At 38.9% G+C, this 21,513-nt stretch overlaps 1 protein-coding gene across 1 annotated transcript in view; it reads left to right on the forward strand.

The window, feature by feature from the left end:
- Positions 1 to 21,513, forward strand: part of COX16 (cytochrome c oxidase assembly factor COX16) — a 51,674-nt gene that overhangs the window by 15,594 nt on the left and 14,567 nt on the right. The gene's annotated exons all lie outside the window — the stretch shown is intronic.

Here is a 21,513-nt window from a genome sequence, read left to right on the forward strand (position 1 = left end):
AATAAGACAGCAAAAGAGATTAGAATGTATTTTAACTGATAAACATTATTTAAAATATACATGATACTCAGGAAAAGAACATTAAGTAATTTAAAAACGCTATTAAAAATCCTGATGGCCATAACATCTGTTTAATTTGTTACTGGTTAATTTTGTGTTGAAGCAGAATATGCTTTTCTCATAGCACATTTTGACTAGCACAACTCCGTATCAGAACAGGGACAAGTGCTCCTTTTGGGGGTTGGGCAGTTATATGCAAATTGCAATAGGAAATAAAATAAATAGTATTTTTTTGGTTACAATGTTTAATTAAATAACACTTTTCGTACAAGGAACTCAAAAGACTTTCACAGAAGTTAAATGAATTAAGCTTCACAGCTTTATTGTCAGAAAAAGCAGGATTCTGGTTTCTATTTTACTGCTGAAAAAATGGAGGTTGCAAAAAGTTAAACAACGCATCCAAAAGTAGGCTAGGATTTGTAATACCTGAGTGCCTGTCTTTTTTGATTATGTTTTAAGGATGTGGAAACTATAGTATGCCCCCTTTTGAAAGCACAAGTCCTAAACTTGTTTGTTTGCGAATTCAACTGCTAGATAGGAGGGATTTAGGCGATCCTTTTGTGGTATATCTCTACTGCATTTCAAATGCTAAACTGTGATGCTTCCCTTCAGAACTATGTGTCCTTTTCCATTTTCAGTCTAACCATTCTCATTGTGCTGAGAGGTAAACTACATTAGTAGGCAAGTTCTCAGTTGACTGGTATTTCAAAGGAAGGATTACAGTGGAAGCATTGAACTGGGGCTAGGATTAGAGTTGGGAGGGAGACAGAGCCTAGAGCTGTAGCTGGAGTGGGGCTAGGAGAGGGCTGCCAAGGGGTATACTGCAAAAGGAATTCTGTCCTCTTGTTCATTTGGGCTGTGGCTTGGGATCTTGGGCTAAGGCTCAGCTGATGTGTAGGACAGAGAGACAGAGCCTAGAGCTGCAGCTGGAGAGGGGCTATTAGCGTCTCAAGAATAAATGTTTTATCCATTTAGAATAGCATCTTTGGATATTAGTGCTTTGTATGTGCCCATTTATTTCAAAAGCAGAAAACCATTTTGAGTACACCTTAATTTACTCAGGATACCTAGATCAGGCATATTCCCTCAGCACACTGAATGTTGTTTATAGCAAACTTATGCTGAAGACTCTTATTGATATCTGATAAATTGTGATGGCCACCTACGATGGAGTTACAGCATTGGGGATAAGGGAAGAACACCTGACATCATCTGCCTGGGCTTGTGCAAAGCATTTGACACTGTTCTGCACAACATGCTTGTCTTTAAATTGGACAGACATGAATTTGATGGATGGACCACTCAGTGGATAAGGAATTGGCTGGTTGTTGCACTCAGAGTTGTGGTCGACGGCTCGATGTCCAAGTGGAGGCCAGTGATATGTGGTGTTCCTCAGGGGTTGGTATTGGGACCAGAGCTGTTTAACATCTTCGTTGGCAACGTGAACAGTGCGATTGAGTGCACCCTCACTAATTGTGCTGATGACATCAAGCTGTGTGGTGTGGTGGACACACTGGAGGGGAAGGATGCCATCCAGAGGGACCTTGACAGGCTGGAGAGGTGGGCCTGTGTGAACCTCATGAAGTTCAGCAAGGTCAAGTGCAAGGTCCTGCACCTGGGTTGGGGCAATCATCAGCATAAATGCAGGCTGGGTGGAGAATGGATTGAGAGCAGCCCTGAGGAGAAGGACTTGGAGGTGTTGGTTGATGAGAAGCTCAACATGAGCCGGCGATGTGCGCTTGCAGCCCAGAAAGTTAACCGTATCCTGGGCTGCATCCAAAGCAGCATGGCCAGCAGGTCGAGGGAGGCGATTCTGCTCCTCTGCGCTGCTCTGGTGAGATGCCACCTGGAATACTGCATTCAGCTCTGGAGTCCCCAACGCAAGAAGGACATGGAGCTGCTGGAGTGAGTCCAGAGGAGGGCCACGAAGATGATCCGAGGGCTGGAGCACTTCTCCTATGAAGGCAGGTTGAGAGAGTTGGAGTTGTTCAGCCTGGAGAAGAGAAGAGAAAGCTCTGGGGAGACCTTCTATCAGCCTTCCATTACCTAAAGGGGGCCTACAAGAAGGCTGGAGAGGGGATTTTTGCAAGGGCACGTAGTTATAGGACAAGGAGTAATGGCTTTAAACTGAAAGAGGGTAGATTTCGATTAGATATAAGGAAGAACTTCTTCACTGTGAGGGTGGTGAGGCAGTGGAACAGGTTGCCCAGAGAAGTTGTGGATGCCCCATGCCTGGAGGTGTTCAAGGCCAGGTTGGATGAGGCTTTGAGCAACCTGATGTAGTGGAAGGTGTCCCTGCCCATGGCAGGGATGTTGGAACTAGATGATCTTTAAGATCCCTTCCAACCCTAACCATTCTATGGTTCTATGATGTAAATGGCTGTTTATGCTAGTCAGAATCCTCCTGGAACTATTCAAAGATTTCTTCATTATCTGTTGTTGCCAAAATGTCCATTAATGGAGAAATCATTAGGGTAGGTAATTGTTTCTTTTCTGGGAAGAATTTATGCAAATCAAAATTGGTTATCGAAAACCAAGTATGCTTACAGGAAAATCATGTGGAATTAATGGTGAAGAAATGAGTAGGTTTGTATAGGCATTGATCCAAGTGCCTTTATTCCCAAATGGAAAACTAGGCCCTTTCTTTGTCTTACTTTAGCATTGTATTGGTAATTGAATAAAGATGCTTATTTAAGAAGTTTTTTTTACCGAAAATGTGACTTCTATTAAATATACAGAAGATGTGTCCTTTCAAGTATATAATAATTAATTATTTTTATTGACTGTGTGCCCATTGTTGTCACTCAAGGCATGGTAGAGACATGCTGAATCAGATCTAATTTTGGATATAAGAATCTCAGACATCTGGACTGGTCTGTACTATTTGCTGACAGTTATTGTAGAGGGCTGAAGAGAAGCAACATATTAACTACTTGGAAAAATCTAGGTTTTCAGCCTGTCAGCAACCCATTTTAACTAATAAAATAGAGTTTTTAAGCTCCAATGCTGCTTTGTTAAAGAAGTACTATTGCAAAGTAGGTTTTCAAAGTATGAGGAGGGGACAGGACTGAGAAAGTTCCTCTGGGGTAACATGCAGCAAGAACCACTTCTAGGAAAGCTAGAATCTCTAAATCATTTTGTCAGAAAACAAAACATCAATTAGCCTTTGAAGTCTGCAAATAGTTCCTGCTGTGCATTATGTACCATAATGTTTCTATACTGACTTCTTTAGTATTTACAAACTGTGTAGATTCTGTTCCCTTTTCTTCTGTCCTATGCAAAGTGAATGCACCCCAAAAACAGAATGCTAATAAGAAGTGAGAATAACAATGTTTTCTGTCTTACTGAGGCAGAAAGTAGAGTCAGTGAAGAGTCAAAACTGACGGAAGTGCAATCTTTTCTCCTATATGAGTTTTACCCTTGAATTAGTTGTTGTGCATTAAAATATGTATGACCATTGCATGGCACTCCAGGAGTTAAAATCCAAGTGAAAATGAAAATACCTGACCTTTCTTTCAGAACACCATCCTCTATGAGCACTAGGGCTCTAAGCCCAGATGGTATAAAAGGAGCAATGGTGGTGTTGTGAAGCCTACTCATGAGTGAGTGTGCTAGGAACGTAAAGCTTTCTCTATACAGACTTGAGTAGATTGCCTTTGAACTTCTGTAAAGGGAATGGCAGTGTTTTGAGCTTCTTACCTAATCTTTTTGACCAATTGACTGGCATGTAATTACCCATGAGACATTGCTTATAGACACCTGCAAGACATTAGTGTTGCCATTTGTCGTGGGTTAGGTTGTAAACAACCCCACACACAGCTGGTCACTCCCCCTCCCCCACCCCCAGGAATGAGGGAGAGAATTAAAGAAGAAACGGGAAACCCGTGGGTTGAGATAACAATGATTTAATACAGATGATTTAATACAGTGTAGGTGCTCACCACCCCCTCGTATGCGAAGCCCGTCTCGTCCCGAAGCTGCAATCCCGGACGAACGCGAGGCCCCGAAATAGAGAGGGGCAGAGAGAGAGAGAGAAGGAAGGAAAAGCAACAGAGCGAAAGCGCAGAAGCGCAAAAGCCAAAGCGCAAAAGAGCCAAAGCGCAAAAGCCCTTCTTCCCGGCTGCCCCTCACTTTTATACTGGGCATGACGCTGCATGATATGGAATACTGATTGGCCAGTTTGGCCCTCAATCTTAAGTTCCACCACAAATGACAAGGGGAATCGTGTCCCCCTTGTCCCAGCTATGCTCCCCCCTTATCCCGCCGTGTTTCTGTACTCCGCACACTGAAAAGTCCTTGGAGTTTCACTTCCAACCACAAACATCAGCTTGCTATCAACATTCTTCTCAGAGTGAGCCTCTGAGTAAAACCAAAACACGGAGCTCTTCTGGCTGTTAAAAAAAAAAACAACAATTCTGTCCCAGCTAAAACTGGGACACCATTGTCAATTCTCATTTATTGCATTTACTTGGTGTCTAGTTCATGAAATGATATAACTCTGCTGTGAGGATCTCAGCTTTCATTTTATAATCCTACACCTTGGAGTTGGGAAGAGGAGCATGTATGTTTCATAGAGGATTATCCTGGAAGCTTTGCTGTCCTTTGAAAAAGAAAAGAATGAGGAGTGGAAGAGAAACGAAGGCTAATAGGATGACTTATGGCACTCTGACATTTTTTTTCTGGTTTACAGCTGTTCTCATAATTGGGCTTCATAGTGATTTAAATGTGTTGACTGGTTGATTATACCAGTATTACAGTTTTAGAATATTGTTGATGAGTCCCTGATGTTGGCCTTTAACATTGTGTCTTGAAGCTCAGGAATGTGTGTCAGGGGACCCACAGCAGCTTATGATTTAAATAACTTCCACTGATCTCATTGGATATTTTACTTCCATCTTGTTTAGGTTCTTGCTTCGGTTCCTTCCTCTACTATAGAGCTCCTCTCTGCTTATGAGCGAGGCATTGAATTTTAGTGAGTCTCACTTTCTCAGTCTGTAAAGGGAGATAATTAATGCTGATCTACTTTAAATATGGAACAGGAAAGTTAATTAATTCAAATGGAAAGAATTATTTAAATTCAAATGAGTATTAAAAAAAAAGTTCCTCAGGTGAGATTCATTAATTCAAGTGTTTTGGGTCAGGGTGCAACAGTTTAGGAGGAAGCAGGAGCAGAGAACTGACCAGTTTCCACGGGGCCTTTATATTAGGGGAGAACATAACTGGCATTTGCCTTAGGAACGTCCAGGAAATCAGTCCAGCATTTTCTCCTTATTATAAGTGGATAGTCAAGAGGTAAGTGGTGTCTGCCTATTAGAATGCTTTTGTGTTGCAGTTGGAACATTACTCTGGTTCATAGACATAGTGCAGTTTGTTTCAAACCGTAGAGTTCAGATGGTGACAACTGCAGCAGCACAAGTATTTAAATGAGTTTGCAACATCCACCAAAAAGGGGAATAAATTTGCAAGTGACTGGACAAGACTATGCTAAGTTTGCTGGCTGGCACATTCATGTTACTGTCATTTGAACTCGCTCAGATATGTTTACAGGAGTTGCACACCATAGGCATGCTCTGAAGTATGGCAACTAAAATTGTCTGCTGGTTATTGCTTTTATTTTACCTGCCTGTGGACTCCACTTGGATAGGATTTTTTTGCCCCAGCAGAAGTTTGGTTCGTTTTTTTGGGTTGTTGTGGGTTTTCTTTCCAAAAAAGAAGCGTTACAGAATTAAATGTAATTTAAAAGGTTATTGTAAAGTTAGTATGGCTTCTGAACAATCTGTCATGTTTCTGTATGTCACGTCATTTTCTTCCTTTAAATAACGTATCTCATATGAAGCGAGATTTTAGAACAGAATCGCCTAAACTTCTAAATATTTCTGTAGCATTTAAGATTACGTAAATAATGGTATTTTTTACTTATTATTGTGGAACGTCAGCAAATTGTCTCCATCGCTAAACATATTGCGAACTACTAGTGCTAGGTAAAGCTGCTTTACTGCAAGCTGTCTTGTTTATCTTATTTGAGGACCTGCATGTGTGTTAGAAAGCAGTATTTGCTCTATTTGCAAAGCTATCAAAGATACTAAGAATTTAACCGAGATAGCAAACAGTATTGTAGCTGGATGTAGAGGTGTGGTTTTCACTTTCTTCCCCCAAATTGTTCAACTCACTGAAAATTGCAAGGAATTTTTTATTGCAGTTCTTAATGGATAAGCATCCATGCTTGAAATCATATTACATCTTGATGTTCCCAAAGATCATAAGTCTGACCAAAACTTGACTGGCGTCACCATTTAAAAGAGTAATCTGGATAAACTGGATTTGGCAAGCCCATGGTTGTATATTTTGTTCTAACAACAACTAATGGACTTCATGCTGTTGGTGCCAGCTCGGGTTGTTCCATGCACTCAGTTATCTTCTGTGTTCTGCAGGCTTTCTGCTCAATTTTATTCCAAATGGATTTAGACTCATCCTCTAGACTCCCTGGTGTGCCAACACCCTCTACCAGTGCTAAAGTCAATTTAAACTAACACTTAATACTAAAAACACTCTAAATGGGTTATTTGTAAGTGAAATTTAATCTGCTCAGCTAAATCTAAATGTGTGTTTGTGGTGCTGTGCACTAAGTCAGGGATTCATCTTGCTCATGTTTCCATTGTCTGAAATGAAATGCCTGATTTGAGATAGCTATCCAGGCAGCCCATTTATTGAGGGAGAAATGCCCCCATAATATGCTTTATTCAATTTTAAAATAGATGCTTGAGAACTTCTCTTTTGACCAAAGGAAAAGTAGAGAGAGCTTGAGCTCAACACTTTATTATTACCACATTTCAGTGAGAAATGAGTACTATCCTTAGTGTATGAATATATTTGTATGTAATTTGACCTGGGAATGGTAGGTGAGATAAACCTCTGCCTGACTTCAGGTGCAGGTGAGTTAGGTTTTTGGACACATATCTTAAAGCGGGATTTATTTTCTCTAGAAATGCCTACCTTTATTGAGCTGACTGTAAGAGGAGCCTAAATAGAGACTTTATGCTTCAAGTCAAAAGTTTAGATGGCTAAAATCACGTATGTTGAAGCCCTAAATGTTCTTTCTCTGGAGCTTCATTGGCAAGCTAGCAGATGGCTTGAAGGTAGAGGAACTCTTATTTAATCCATTGTTTGTGACTGAGGTATTATGTGATTCTGGAGAGTTTCCTACGTGATTTCATGGGAGGTTATATTAAAAATATCCTATTTGATTTGAGTGTGAACAAAATCAGATCAAAATATCTTTAATTGGTATCTGGTGGAATTGTTTGGATGGGAAAGGTGGGGAACATGGAATCATTTTAGCATCTGTCACTGAACTTGGAAGAATAATTAAGTCTTCTCGTCTAGCCTTTTAGCAATTATTTATTTATAAATGCATCTTCATGCATTTAATTGGTTTCAGTAAGCTGATTACACAAGCGCAGTGTGGCAAGGGATTAATGTTGGTAATTATTGTTTTCTTCTTTTTTTTTCCTTAAGCAGGTCAGGTTGGTCTGAGTCTCAAGTCTAACGAAGACAAACCTTGGCTAATTTCCTTGTGTAGGTAGATTTAGTTGATTTTCAAAGACTAAATTCATTAACAAGCTTGGCCCTAGGTCCTCCAAAAAGTAAAAAAAAAACCCAAAAACAAAACACTGAAGTGTTGCTTGGTGCTTTATAGAATGTGAGAGGCATACATTTATCGTTGCTTATAGGAAAAAAAATATCTTTGTCAGTCATTTATCTGTGTGTAATGAAGCACATTTTGCTAAATTAAAGCAGACCTTGCTTTCAAGCATGGCCTGCTTAGTGGAGAGTTTTAGAATTGGATATGAAGTGAAGCAGCCTGGCTCCTGATGGATGGCTAAGCAGATATCCTTATAGTGTCTTTGTTTCTGCTGGCAGGAGGAATTTGGAGGGACTTGTTACATCTTTTGACCATGGTTCAGATTCAACCAAGGCAATAATTTCAGTCCTGCAATATGGCATAGAAATGAAAGGGTTGCAGAGCTTTTCATAATCAGTATTGTGGTGGTACCAGATGTTTAGATGTCATTTTTGTCTCTTGTTTCAGTTCAGTCCAGCGGGATTGTATGAAAATAAGCTCTTTATCCATGCTATTCTTGAAGATTTTGAGGTTCAGCTGCTAGTGTTGGGTTCATGTTTCTGCATTGATTTCAGCAAAAACTAATCCATTTTGCTTGAGCTCCGATGAGTTCCCAACTTGGTCTCTAAACAGCTGCTTACTGAATTTGCAGTGATACCAGATGGAGGTGTATGTTTTCATTTTCAGACATCCTTTCAGTTTAGCATATTAAACACCATTTTTCTATAAAAGGCAAATACAGAATCAGTCTGGGGTTCAGTAAGACTTTTGTTGCCCCATTCCAAGGCTGACACTGCATGTATGCTTTTGAATGGTTTCTAGTGATTGGATCCACCTAGACTTGCTGCTTATTGTCACCACAAACAGCTTAAAGCACTGTAGGACAACGTGGAGATAAGGTATAGCCCATACCTGCCCTTTTACACCATCTTGTATCAATTTGACCAAGGCCATCTAGCCTGTTCTGATGAAACCAGGAGACCAGTCAATACTGGAAGACTTCTATTAGTAACCTGAAACAGGTATGGGCTCTCAAAATCACAATATGGTTGTTTAAAGTTGGGGCAGTCTCACTAAATCTGGATGTGATGATGTTAATAATAGTGATACAGAGATTATTTTGGTAATATGTGTGTTCACTGATGAATTAAAGCTCTATTAATTTTTAACTTTGAAATACCTGATTTTTAAATGAATCTTTAGTTTCAATCCTGTAATATTGTGCCAGCATAATTTTTTGGCAATGAATATGAAAATGTATTGTTAATCATACTGAGTTTGGCCAGAGACCCTAAATAATAATATTCAGGATTTCCATGGTAAAGTGTTTCACTGAATCCTTGTCATTTTTTTTTTTTTAAATGAAATAAAGTCCTTACCTATCAGTTTCCATATATGCAGTAGTTACTACTGCTGTAGAAATTGTGAGGGTTTTCTGCCATCAATACTAGGATGTCATGCTATATCCTATGTGTAAGGAAACAATAAACATCGTTGAATCAAAAATTGCATGTCTTTGAGAGGCAGAGAGATCTTACACCTTTTATAAAGATTGGAAAAATGGACTTAAAGTTTCAGGGGCTTAGTATCTGTCTGGATCTAAAATTTTGATTCTTAAAAATTCCATTCTGTGGCTACCTGGGTGTTTATCACTTTTGAAGTGAAGATCCTTTACATGCCTAAAACTCTGCCTTCAGCCAAGCTCTCTACTACCATAGTTTTCATGGTGCTGCATAGCTTGGCATCTGTTAAATATATAGAAAATCTTTCAGGCTCCATTAAATAGGTGTTCCTCAGTCTATGTTAGCTGAGATGTGAGCACCACTAGGTGAGCTGTTGAGTACAACTTGTGAGGCTTCATACAAAATGGCCATAGAAGGATGCTGCTTCCTGTGACCTCCTGGTTCAGCCAGAGGGCAGGTACCCAGGATGTGGATGAGAGTTTCAAGGCACATCTCCTTTCTCTGGGAAACATGCAGTAACCGTAAATTTGTAGATTGCCTAGAGCTGCAGGCATCATCAGCTCTACTTTTTAAAACTCATCTCCGTATGGCATAGTTAAGAAATTGGAAGAATGAGGGAGAAGGTGCGATTGTGACCTAGTGGTTAGATTATATATGTGAAGTAGGGGAAACCTAGTTTTTGATTCCTATGCCATTTAGAATTTCTGTATTTTTATCAAATGAGTATTAGATAATAAACATCTTGAAGCTGGGCCTCATTTTGTCAGGGCATTGCTCTTTCTCTGAAATGATCTTTAAACCAAACAAAACCTGGTCCACCTCACTCTCAGATGGCTGAAGGCTATGAATCTTAACTGGAAGGAAGTATCTTCTCAAATCTCAGGATAAGTTGTCTTCTACTGAGAGAGATGTGGGATGAAGACAGGGTCTTCAGCCTTTCGTCTCATCTCTCTGTAGTTACTGCTGCGCTAATTGCTGCCCAGTGCGTATCCCCTTTTCTAAGCATCTAAATCTTTTTCTTTTTTTTTTTAAATTCCAGAAGTCTAATTCAGGCTGTGGATTTTGCTACTCAATCAAGTGCTAGATCCCTCTAAATCTGGTTCTGAGTCTTCAGAGCTGTGTACTAACACATATGTGCCCATTGCTATTTACCTGCCTTGAACTAGTAAATACCTCGGTGGCCCTGTGCATTGTTCCAACTTTCTTGTATGCATATGCAAGTTGTGGATGTACTCAGAAGATTGCCTTAGAGTGAGTGCTTCATGTGAGGGCTCTCATATTTATGTCCAGGAAATTCAGGACAGAATTTGGACCCTATCTGGCATGTCTTATTCAGGAGTATTCAGTAAAAGGAGCATGGTAGGTACGTTCCGCACACAAGGTAACTTTCTGTTCAGATGCACAAAGGTCCAGTGGATAAACATTGTCCAGGATTTCTGAGCATCGAGCAGCCACATTAGAGCTACCAACTGACTATGCTGCTCAGCATCTGGAAATTCCAGGCAAATGGCCAAATTTGTCTTTTTCTTTTTTTTTTCGCCTGGACAGAATTTCTGTGTGAAAAAAAAACGGCTGTCTGGAGAAACCTGGACATCTGGCAGCTTTACCTCAGATTATTGAGCTTCTCTGTGATGAAATACAAAATAGAGTGCAAGTTTTAAGAGTTCTTTGTTTTAAACAGAAGCTGGTTTTCCATTTCTAATTCCTGATGGTGTTTCTATTGTCAAGATTAGATTCAGATGAAGAGAAGGTTATTAACTGGAGAAACTCATTCTGATGCCATTGCAAGTGGAACTAATTGAGTACATAAAATGTCAATAGATTTCAGATTTTTACATTTGATATACTACCAAGAATTGTGTTTGGTTGCTTTAAATTTTGTCACATTTCCACAATTAATTACTAGAATTTTTGCCTTTCAATTGAAATTATTACAAGTGTGTAATTTAGCTTCAGGCAGCTTTTAGCCAAAACATAATTTAATATCCAGCTGTTTTTCCCCTCACCTCCCTCAAGCACCAGAAGACATCTAGGTTTCCGGACTCATCTTGTGAAGCCAATAACCATGTTGTCAGCAGATTGAAGCTCAACCAGAATTACTGGGGTCCCAGTCCCTAAATCAGGATTTTCTACACTTCTTGACTTGTAGATCACTACAGTTTTTACCAAGAAAGTATTAAAAACCCTTTGCCCAGGAATGTTCCTATTTTAAGTGCAGTCTCTGTCTAAATGGACCTTCCCTTTCTTCTTTGTGTTTTGAGGCTGGACAGACTCAAGTCAGTTTGCAACCTACAGCTATGTGACAGTCTGAAAAAGCAGAGCCCAAATTCAGATCTGGAGTACAACCACTAACGAGAGGTGAAAATGCATAATCTGTCTCTCTTCAAATATCTGTCACTGCAGAAAGCATTTATAGGTTCGCTTGTGATTCAATAGGTGATACATTATCCCTGGAGTCAGCACCAAACCTCCTGTACGTTGTGTCAGGCAGTGCTTAAATGCCTTTTTTTGATGAGACATAAAAGTGAGGCTTTGCCTTTAGAACCTTAATGAGTGCTGAAATTAATGTTGTAGCTGGTACAACATCATGTCTTGCCTCCCTGGAGCGCAGCTGAAGAAGGATAGAAGTTATCTGAGATTATGTTGTCTGTGTGTGAGTAGAGGGGCAGCTATGGGGTCAAGAAATTCACAAGCTCTCCCTAACAGTCCCTTCACTTCTACACCCTCAAAGACTATGTGTGCTGTTCGTAAAGCCTACTAAGCATAAGCTCTGGGATGATTCAGAGCAGGAGACTAATTTAGATATTCCCAGAGGAACCTTTCTTCATTGATTACAGAGAGAACGTAGGAATACGAGCTTTCTGGATACTGCATAGAGAAGAGAGATGACTTGTCTTATTAATATCTAAAATGTATGAATTAAAATCTCTTGCATTCATAGTTCCCAGTGAATTTGGTAGACTTGTTTTGTTGATGTTGGTGATTTTCCCTTGTAAGTACATCTGGCATGACAGAAAAACAGTAACTTTGCTACTCATGTTTTAAATTTAATTACACCAGATCTCATAACTTTCTCTAGTGTACCCATCAAAATGTCTGAGCCTTTGGCAGGTTGAAGTGTTATTTATTAAAAATATATTTCAAAACAAGATAGTGCATGATGTACAAATTTGTTGAAAGTTCTAGTATCTAAAATGTAGGTAAGTTGGAAGATGAAAAGCTTTCTGTAAGTACAGAGTATTAGAAAAGGCTTTTTCTTACTGTAAAACTTCACTAGATGTCAGTGTGGAAGGTATTTTTGCTTAAATGCTATGTGAACTGTAGAATGAGAAGTGTTAATTCCTTTAACATGCAGATTTATGATGGCAGTTATTAGAATTTGGTAGTTGGGGGGGTTCTCAATATGGAATTTACTTGTAGAAATGTAGTTTCAGAACAATGAAAGCAATTTTGATAAGTTCACACTGAATTCTGAAAATTGTTTCTGTTCAAATAGACATAAAGTCAAAATTTCTTTCAGTACCTACAGAACATTTTGAGATTTGTATTATAAATTAAAATGACACTTTAAAACGTAATTAAAAACAATTTTTAGAGTTAAAAACCAGCAGACTTTTTGGGTTTGTTTCATATCGTTGATTATTTTGAGTCAGCAAAACTTTTAATGTCTATTTTTTTTGCTGTTGGTGTGTGAAAACTGGACTTGCGTATATGAGGGTAGCAAATCTATTTTCACATGGCTCAAGACAGGGCTTAGGCATTTTTAGAAAAGAAAAAAATGCATTTATGTATGTTTAAGTTTGATTAAGGAAAGCATTCCTAATCTGTAAATGTGCTTGTGTGTTCTTTTAACTGCATTATGTATTTATATGACATTGAAAGAATCAGACTATCTCTGTTCCTACGTGGGAAGGTTCGTTGGTTGAGGGATTTTGGGTTTGAGGTTTTTTGAGCATTTTTGCTGTTGTTTTGTTGAAGTGTCAGTGCTTTTTTTGAAGCTTTAAGGTTTGGTCTCCTATGAGATAGTTAGACTTTTCTCTTTAAAGGAATTCCTTTGTGCTTCTGAACTGATACACCAAGCGAAAGATAGTGATTTAGATATTGTATGGTGTGTTTGGTTGTGCTGTGTTATTAAAGCAAGCTACTATCAGGACTAGTTTGCCAGGACAAGCCTAATTGAACAGTGAGTGAACAGCTGAACACAGGTTTCTGCTGCAGTACAGAACTAGAGAGGACACCCTCTCCAATCCTATTCAGTCTGCTGGTACAGCAATGGAAAGATTAAGACAAGAGGAACACAGACTTCTTACATGCTAGCTTCAAGGCATGTAAGGCAACCTGGTGTAGTGGAGGGTTTCCCTGCCCATGGCAGGGGAGTTGGAACTAGATAATCTTTGAGGTCCCTTCCAACTCTAACCATTCTATGATTCTATGATACATGATTACTCTTTTGCTTTTAACGGAAACTTAAGTGACCTTTGTGTTTTTTTAAGTTACCACAAAGAGATTCATTCTGTCCAGAGTTAGGATATTACTAAGGGAGTGAAAAGGAAAAGCTTTAACTATATGTGCACTGTTTTTCCAGCTGTAACTTGCATAGTAGACACGTAGCCATTAAAAAGCAGTCTTTTAAAAATATCATTAAAAATGTTGATTCTGCAGGAGTTGCGTCCAAAAGTTGTATTTCGTCTGTATTATTTCTAGCTATTAAGTATCTTCCATTTAGAGTCAAAAAGTTTTTTTTTCCTAAATACTGGTGTCAGAAACTCACACTCTATGTGAGTACTTACATGTACCTTAGGTGTGCTTTCAGTAACATGTCCATTACTCTCAGAAAGTTGGCACAGAAACAATTAACCCTCACATTTGGATACAGCACGTTATTCTTTAGTAAATATTCAAAAACTCTTACTAAAGTTCCTTTTGTATTTGTGCAAGTTTTATTCAAAGTAAAAGCTTTTACTCTCGCCAATAAAGATCACATGATTCTGAATGCAGGAGTTGAATATTTTCCATATCACAACCAGACTTTCCTTTTGCATACATTGGTTAATGCTGTACTAATAGTAACTAACATGATCATGAGTTAACTGAAATATGCAGAAAGCACATTGGAAAATGTGTCAGATACGTATATTAACAGCAGATGCATTATAGGGAGTTTTGAGAGGTTTGTTAAAACATTGCAAAGAGCTCGCATGTAAGTTAAGGGATGATGAAACTGATATTTAAGAACTTAAAATCTTTTAGTATATTTCATTAATCTTTTATAAATTATACCCACACTTTGAGGAGAAGAAAAGGAATTTTTTTAAGTACTGGTTTATGTAACGTTTCCTTTCTCTGAACTGATACCTTAAGAGTGTTTAGTTTATGTCCTGTACTTCATGAAGTTCAAGTGGCTGTAGCAGGACAGGTATAGCATACTAAAGAGGCTTTACAAAGGCACCTTGAGAAATTGTCTTTTAATGTTTTTAAAATGGGTGTCTTATTCCCCTTGCTGTTTTCTCTGTCAATGTTTTGTGATGGCTGACTCAGCAAATTCTGCAACTCTTGTTCCAGGCTAAGAATCGTTTTTTGTGACCAGTGGCCCACATGTTGGTCCGCAGGAAGGAACGTGTTATTGCCTTACTTTTCACCCCTTTCTGTGGTGATAAATAATGCATTAAATCTTCTCATAGTAAGTCGGGCTGAACCACTCTTGCCTTTCTTGTGTAGTTTACACCAGAGATCTTCAGCATGTTCTATCCAATTCACCTGGGAGGTGTTTTTTATTTGGAAGAAAGTAAAAAGGAAATTTGGGAAAAACTGCATGGAATACTTGGCAAGTTCCTTCCTTTGTACTTATGGATTGCAGGGAAACCTGCAGATGTAGCAAAGCCCAGGAATGCCAGCTTTGAAATCCTGTATGGGAGAGCTCTGCCATTCTGACTTTAGGGTGAGAGGTGTGGTTGGGTTTATACTTCACACTGGTTCATCTTTATGCATGCAGCAAAATTTGCTTTTCCTTTCAGGGACCTTTCGAAAACACCAAGGGTCTTGCTGGTAGTTCCAGAGATGTGGAATTTTTTTCTCTATCAGAATATTTTATTTTATACTGGAAGGAACAGTTTTTGCACTGAATTTTACTGTGAAATGAAATTTATGCTAGCATACTCAGAGCCAAGATTTGAGGCACTAATTTATGTTTTATAAATCAAATAAATAAATGTGCACCTGCAAATCAAGCTGGATGCGAAAGCATACAAATCGTTGATTAAATGCTTGAGTACGTTCTTCTTGGAACTGAAAGCCATAGAACCTTTGTTAGTTTTGATGACCTTATATATGGGAAATCTAGATATGCTTAAGTGCTTGCTGAAGTCTGGGATGGTTTGGTTGTCATATAAGCCTTTAACTTAATAACTTGCATTTCCCATGGCATTATCATGTGAATATGTATGGTCCAGAGTTTGGGATCATAGGTATTTTTGATCCATCTGGAAGCAAGTAGACGATTTGAATTTTGAGAGATCACTGGTGCAGTATGTACCATAACACTGGGAACTGCTGCTGTAATAAGATTTTACATTGCTCCTTTGGAAATGCCTGCATTGATTTCTGTCAGAGGCTGGACGAAATATTTTTTTGTTTAACTGTCTCTGTTCTATGCAGATCTTAGGAAAGAGTCAAAGGACGCAAAGCCAGATTTTGCATCTAGTCTCAGCTGTCTCACCAGTATTCAGAAGTATTCCTGTCCAAGCATATGTAGTAGCCTTACCTAAGTGTTTTTCATGTATGAAATATTATAAATAATATAGTTAAAGGATGTTGTGAATGAAGTTGCACAAAATGGTATGTGTTGCTTTGCCCTCCACTGTTAGCAAAGACTGTGTGCCAAAGAGTTTGGCATAAGTACAACATTTGTTTTACTTTACAACCTTCAAACTTTGTTCCTTTAATTCCTTAAGTAGAACGACACTCAGTTTGGCTGTAGTTTACACTGCATTTCCTGAGTTCTGGGATTTATCCTCTCTTATCTACAGCTTCTCATTCTACTCATAAACCACAGTTTGGAATATTTATGACAGACTTTTGTAACAATTTATGGGAGTCTTTTCTTCTCAAAGAAGATTAAAGTTGACTGATCCGTGCAAGATTGCTGATTTTCCATTTAGAGGAGTTAAGTATATGATAAATGTTTTCAAAGAAGATAGCCTATTGGGAGAGCCAGACCTGGTGGTTCTGGTTTATTCTAAGTTTAAAAAATGGGTGGGGAGAACAAAATGAAGAATTTCATATACAGTCATTTTGTGGACTCTCTGTGTTGTGGATACTGCAGAACTATGTCCCATCTATTTATGCTGGGGGGAGCAGGTTGGGGGAGGGGAGGGGGGAGCAGGAGAAAGCCTAATTCATGTTCATTACATTCAAGCCATTGTCCTTATCCATTTCCAAATTAAAAACTGGAATCTTTCTCAGTGGCATATTATTTTGTGGAGGATAGGGTAGGAAAGGATACTCATGTTTTAGTAAAAATAACTAACTAGTTTAAGGGTAGAAACATTTTTTACCCCCTTCTGGAAATGCTTGCTAGAAGGAAAGTTTTTTAAGACTTTGGCATACCAATATTTGGTCAGTACATGCCGGTCTCTGGACACAAGTATACAACTTACTTCACTGGCTTATGTGAGAGGAGACTGTTAAAAGCACAATCCTCTTCTCATGACATGGATGTCTCCTGACAGTTTCCTTGTGTAGTAATTGAACCCTTCATTTTAGAAGATGTAATATATTCAAGACTTGATTTGCACTAAAACCCATGGACACAAATAGTAAGTCGACAAACAAATAATAACGGTTATAGCTGAGAGAGTCACTGCTTGTGAAAGTGGGCTATTTAAATTACAGATCCAGGCATATGTGTATTGTGGGCAACTAGGATGCTACCCTGAAAATTAGAACATGAATCAACATACTCCTCTCTGAATGCTGAACAGGAGTGACACTGCTAATCTACTTTGTGTTCCTGTGTTTCATAGAATCATGGTTGGAAGGGACCTTTAAAGGTCATGTAGTCCAGCCCCCCTGCAAGGAGCAGGGACAACTGCAACTAGATCAGGTTGCTCAGAGCCCCATCCAGCCTGATCTTTGAATGTTTCCAGGGATGGACCATCTACCACCTCTCTGGGCAACCTGTTCCAGTGTTTCACCACCTTCATTGTAAAAAAATTTCTTCCTTATATCTAGTCTAAATCTACCCTCTTTCAGTTTAAAACCATTGCCCCTTGTCCTGTGGCAACAGGCTCTGCTGAGAAGTTTGTCCTTGTCTTTCTTATAGGCCCCCTTTAAGTACTGGAAGGCTGCTAGAAGGTCTTCCTGGAGCCTTCTCTTCTCCTGAAGCTGAACAACCTCAACTCTCTCAGCCTGTCTTCATACAAGAGGTATTCCACCTCTCTGAATATCGAAAGGGGATAGTGATGGTGTTCTTTGGGTTCCTTTGTGGAAGAGCTATGCTTTCCATATCCTGGAGGTAAAGTTAGTGACATTGGCAAATTTCATAGTTGCTCTCTGTCTGTATTGTTTGCTTCTGAACTGAACTGAACTGTGGTCACTGAGAATCAGCGCCAAATGGTTAGCTAGAGAATTTTTTTTTAGTAGCAGCGCATTTAGGTTTATAACTGTACCAGAAATATTTGTGTCACAAACAAAAATTTCCCTTTACGGAAACAAGTGTAGAGAGGCCAGCAGTTTATCGCAGTGCATGACAGGAGTCGGTGGTTTGGTAGGGGCTGCAAGCACCAGGTACTCCTGCTTTGCTCTGAAGTGATGCCCCTTGTCTGTGCCCTGAGGTGCACCTTTTTTCCACCTGGAAATTCTATCCAGGTTCTAATTGAAAAACTGAAATGTCAGCCTTAAAATGAGAAGTAGCAACCACGTTTTAAATGGTTTTTAAGTACTTGCAGCCTCAAATAGCTGCCTGCTGAGATTTCCAAGCATATTTTTGTGCTTAAGCCCTATTACTTTTAACCACTTCAGATTTTTTTTTAAGTCTGTATTTTTGGGAACCTTTTCAAGTTAAGTAAGGGTAAATCTGAAGGAACAGTGGAGTGTGAAATGGGACAAAATTCTAATTTAAAAGTTTCTTCTTAAACATTTTTTTTTGAGATTTGTCTATATACCTGCACTTGCCATTTCAATTGATGTAATGTGAAATAAGCCTGTATAGTGCAAAATACTCTGAGAATGTTTCATTCATTTTTGCTGCAAGCGCTACATAGGGAAAAAAACACAAACCCACACCTAAGGAAAAAAAAGTAAAGCCTTGAAAAATTATATTTACAGTATGGGTTTCGAAGCCTTGCAGACAGCATCTCATGAAAGCTGTCCGAATACTTGCATCAAGTATTTCAGTAGTTTTTCAGTAAGAATTTAATGTGAATTTACACTTTAAGTCCACACGTCTCTGAATTCCATGTTTAGAGACAAAGCTTGAATTTAAATGAATCTTAAAGGAGCTTCTGAGGTTTCTCCTGACAAGTAGTTCTCTAGTGTAAAGGGATATTGTATTCTGTTCCTTCCTGCCTCCTAAACAACAGTGCAGAGGACACTGCCAGGCTGATATGGCATTTGGGCTTTGTCTGCTGCCCCCATCATGTTTACTAATAGAGATTTGTATTCATAATTTAGCTGATAATTCATTTGCCAGTACATAGATGAATACTTCTAGCTCATTTGGCAGTATGTGTGTTGGCACAGCAGTCATCGTGGAAGCAAAATGTATGTGTTGTATTTGAATCTTGTGGCAGATGTGTAATATGAAGGAGCAAGCACTTTGGAATGGGCACTTTCCTGTCTCTGCCTGCATTTTAAGTGTTCCCTTGTTATGATCTGTGATTGTGTCTGTACTGATGTGTATTTGCTTTTTCAGAATGAAAATAGCACCGTTCTGTTTTCCTTTTTTTGTTCTTGTGATGTTGCAGCATGGTAAATGCTGTGGAAACAGAACTTTATTATAAACTTTTTCTCAACTGCTATATCAGTTCGGAAAACAATTTGTAACCTGTCTGTCTCCATTTAGCATCTGAAAAGCGGGGGTTTGAAACCAGGGCTTTAGAATGTGCGATTGAACTCAATTTCTGTGCAGACTCAAGTATGTTTAGATTATTCTATGTGGGTAAGTATATAGGGAACAAAAAAAAGGTAAAGATAAGAGGAAATAAATACTTGCTCCTTTTTTTTTTTTTTGTGGAAATTGAAGCAAGATAACATGATCTGCAAGGTGGACCCAAGTCTTTCATGTGCCTGTATGTTAAATACTAAGAGCTTGCCAAGATGTGTGTATAGTTTGCCCTCAAAACAGGGTCTAACTACTCTTTTTTTTTTTTGTAAATTAATTGGCTGAATAAAACTTCTGCTTCTGAAGAAGCGGCAGTTACTCTTTGTTTCTTGTTTACAGGATAACTTTTTCCTGAGAAATTTCAACTAGCCTCCTTCCTTTCTGCATTTATGTCAATGTTAAAGCTATAGCATCATACATTTATGAGATTGAGATGCTGTGTCTCAGTTTTAGCTAGTCTTCTCCATTTGTGCAGGCAGAGGAGAATGAATACACGAGGAAGTCTGAGGACAGAAGGGCCTGGAAGGGAGGAGGAGCAGCAGTAACTTCACTGCTTGTTTCCCTTTACTTTACACAAATGTGGCCATGCAAACACCACACATTAAACAAACACACTAAAAATTGCTAAAATAAACCTTGATAATGGGAATATTGAGCTCTCTTTGCATGTTAAATTCTGGCTGTGGTTAATTAAATAAAAATGCCGCTCCAACAATGTTGTCTTGGGTGCCTTATTATTAAATGAAAAGAAAACATAGGAGGAAATAAAACTGTCTTGCTGCCTTGGTTGCCAGAGCATTTGTTTCCCCTTGTCCATATGTGTGTTGTGAGAGCACGAAGCATAACAAATAGTGTTTGCATTTAGTTCTGCATACAGTGAGGTCCACAATCACTCTTATCTCTGTGAAAGCAAGCTCCGAAGCCTGTCTGGCTGCCCAAAGAGTTTGCATTTCTGCACGTGTGATGGATGAGTTCGTTGTTCTAATAGAGCATGGCTTTTGTTGGAAGTCGTGGTCACAGGAGGAGAGAGGCAATCCATCTTTAATGAGGGGCAGTTCTATGGATGCCTTGAATGCTAAAGCAGAGATGTAGCATGTCATTTTTTATTTGATGTAGAGGGCCAGTGCAGAGACAGTACCTTGTTTTACAATGTGGTGGGTTTTTTTTATTACAAAGAAGGGTGGGAGCTGTGTCCTGTACAAGCTTTAACCATTTTAGATGTTTTGGCTTAGTTCCCAAGTGTAATGAGTCTGGAGGTTGCAAACGGATGTATTTCTATGGCCAGATCTCTGATCAGATAGGGAAATGAAACCTCTGGCCATGCATGGATGGTGTTAGACTTGCCTGTCTGAGCATCCTTGGGAATTGAGGTCTCACAGGCTGCATTTTAACTAGCAGACAGTGTCTGTAATCAAGGGGAACATTATGGCCTAGGGAAATTCCTCAGAGCAATTCCCATCAATTACAGATAGTAGGTGTGTCTTTTAAGTACCTCTGAGGATCAGGAGCTTGTGTTGGGGCAGAATCTGAAGATGGATCTTCTCATCGACCAGGCAAATTCTGTGACTTGTGTTCCTTCCTTTTTATTTTCTAGACTGCTTAAAGGCATTTGAAGTTGGTTGTGATGAGGATAACTGAGCCCTTTCCATTCAGATCAAGAAGCAGCAAATTAAGAATAACAACTTTTCCTCACCGAACTGGTCATAGTTGAACTACTGTACCATGGATGTAGAACTAAATACATTACCAGTCTCCTTACACATCTGGTTTGCTTAACACTGGTTGTATTTAAGGTCTAAAAATTAAAATGTTTTCTCATGGTAGATTTATTTGATGTTTTAATTGATTAGCCTAAAGAGTGTGTCTGAATACTGCATATGTGACTGATGTCTGTTTGAGGAGAGATTAAAATGTTTTCTCTAAGCATGAAGAATGCTAATTATCTTTTTCCTCTTTTGCTTCTACTCTTAGGCCTGTGGGAGACAGATGTTACTTAGCAGAAGGAGAGATGAACATAACTTCTGGGCTTAGAAAGAAGTTAAAGTGTGGAACACATCTGCTGTGGTTCACTGATGTTTCTGTTCTTAGATTTGTTCTTTGAACAAACTTCTCTGAAAGGTGGCAGGAATTACCAGCATTGTCAGTACGGAATCAAAACTAGGAAAGTGGTGTGTGTTCACCAGAAAATTGAAGTTTTGACTCGTGCTTAGCCTTTGAAAACCAGAGTATACCTATTCACTGAACACAACATTCAGGAGTAAAATATGTAG

This window comes from Tauraco erythrolophus, chromosome 6, assembly GCF_009769465.1.
Source record: "Tauraco erythrolophus isolate bTauEry1 chromosome 6, bTauEry1.pri, whole genome shotgun sequence".
Lineage (NCBI taxonomy): Eukaryota > Metazoa > Chordata > Aves > Musophagiformes > Musophagidae > Tauraco > Tauraco erythrolophus.